Source organism: Octodon degus, unplaced genomic scaffold, assembly GCF_000260255.1.
Source record: "Octodon degus isolate 3935 unplaced genomic scaffold, OctDeg1.0 scaffold00063, whole genome shotgun sequence".
Lineage (NCBI taxonomy): Eukaryota > Metazoa > Chordata > Mammalia > Rodentia > Octodontidae > Octodon > Octodon degus.
Genome location: NW_004524639.1, coordinates 843,178 through 845,357, shown reverse-complemented (window position 1 = coordinate 845,357; position 2,180 = coordinate 843,178). Strand labels below are relative to the sequence as shown.

General features: G+C 41.1%; 1 pseudogene; it reads right to left on the bottom strand.

Annotated features, from left to right (window-relative positions):
* Positions 1-550: 550 nt before the first annotated feature.
* LOC111817590 lies at positions 551-1,301 on the bottom strand (annotated as a pseudogene).
* Between the last annotated feature and the right edge of the window lie 879 nt (positions 1,302-2,180).

The following is a 2,180-nucleotide window of genomic DNA, read 5'->3' as shown; positions in this document are numbered from 1 at the left end:
GGGATCGAACCGCGGTCCCTGATGCTTTTGCTAAGCTTGTTCTAAGTAGGTGCTTTAGACCACTGAGCCATCTCTCCAGCCCTATTTGCTTTCATTAAACTATCAACACTGAATTAGCTCTGCAGGAGGAAGTGTATTTACTTATATTTTATAATTCTTCTTTTTTAGAAACTTCTGGTATTCTATAATTGGTGTTTTTCCATTTTATCCAGAATGTCTTTCATATCCTCTGGGTTTTCTATTCTTTGGTACCAAGAGTTGAACTCAGGACCTTGGGCTTGCCAGGCAAGCACTTGTACCATGGAGCTATATCAATGGCCTTATCATAATCTCTTCTTTTCTTTTCTTTATTTTTCCCCCCAGAGGTAAGAGAGAATTCTTCTGTGGCTCTCTCATTTGCAATAGTGTTCAAATGTCTCTCAGTGTTGAATTACTAAATTTATGTATTCCACAAAATAAAATGCTATTATAAAGTGTAGTAATTCATATCAGATGTAAGGAAAAGAGTAGATGCTTGACCCACAGCCAGCAGAAAACATTCTGATTGTTGTCATTCAACCCTTTTAATAAGAATCGCTTCCAATGACAGACAAACTTGATCTTCTTTGCAATGTGCTGTCTGCTGCTTCTCTGTTTGTGTCACAGAAGCTAGAAATAGTTGGGTGAAGATATCCTTATCTAAATTCTTGTCAGTCAGGACCAACTGAATGGTTCTTTCCTGGTCATCTTTCCGGCCAGCAACAGTTCTTCCAGACTGCAGGCCCATGGACACCTTTGATATACACAGCGCTTTAGCCCCCTATGGCTTCTGGGCAGTGATTGTCCTTGTTTCTTATGTTCTGTTCCCACAGCAGACTCTGAATAAATATACCCAAGCCTTTTTCCCTTGTGTTTTTTCATACTTCCAATGTGACTAACACTATTTTGATCATAGTGAGGCAGTGTTGCCAAGCACATGTTGAAAATTTTTCTGCAAACATATTCCAGAAACTAATACATTAGATAGATCAACTGTGGCCTTCATGCTTTTTAAAACTTTCCTAACCTGTTTATTGATTGAATGGCTGTTTTAATTTGCTTAAATCTTCTACAACTAATTCTGTTTTATTAATGCACAGGATAGTTGCCAAAGTGAATTGTCTAACCGTGTTACTGCTGAGGTCTTCAATTTTTTTTTTATGTATTTAGGACAGGGTCTACAGGGTCTATAGGGTCTCACTATGTAGATTGGACTCATAGTGATTCTCCTGTTTTCAGCCTTGCAAGTACTGGGATTACAGGCGCATACCACTGCATTCCATCTCGATGGGCTTCTCAGCATGCCCTGGGGGTGAGACCAACATGGCTTGCCAGGGATCGAACCCGGGCCACTGTGCTCTGCCTAAGTAGGCACTTTAGTTTGCTGAGCTATCTGGCCAGCCCGAGGCCTTCAAATTTTCTTCTGCTAAATGTTTTAATTCGTATTTTGAATGCACAGCAGCTATAATACCATCAAGATAATCGTGCCGGGGATGTACTTCAGTGGTACAGTGCCTGCCTGGGAAGCACAAGATCCTGAATTTGATTCCCGGCACCAAACAAACAAACAAACGAACAAAAAGATGATCATTTCTTGCTGTTGTGGTTTGTGTCTAGATGTCCCCTCAAAGTCTCATGCAGTCATGGGGCAGGCTTCTGGACTTTGTGATTGATTCATGGTCCAATGCTGGGATTATGGGTATAGGTGCTGCTGGATTATGGGTGTGAGTGCTACCCCTTGTCTTGGGGCAGACAGCCTGTATACAATATAAGAAAGGGAGAGAGGATTGTTCTTTGCTGCTCCTGCTGCTTTGCTCTTGTTGCTTTTGCTATTTTCCACCACCATTAACTATAGGAACTATAGCCCTCTGCTATGCACTAGCCAAGCTTGGAGCCAGCCAAGTATGCACTGAAACTCCACTAATTGTTAACTGAATAAATCTTTCTTTCCTTAATTCTGGGCATTGGGTATTTTTTTTTCAGCAACAGGAGAAAAGTAACCAGCACACTCCTTAATTCAACATCACTCCAAAATATAAAATCTATACCAGGATCTGCTAACAGAGTGATCTCCAACAGTGTGTAATCAAAATTCCCTTCTGCATCAAGTTCTCCATAGCTTGCAAGCCAGTGTCCTTCACTGAATAGCAGAGACCACTGTC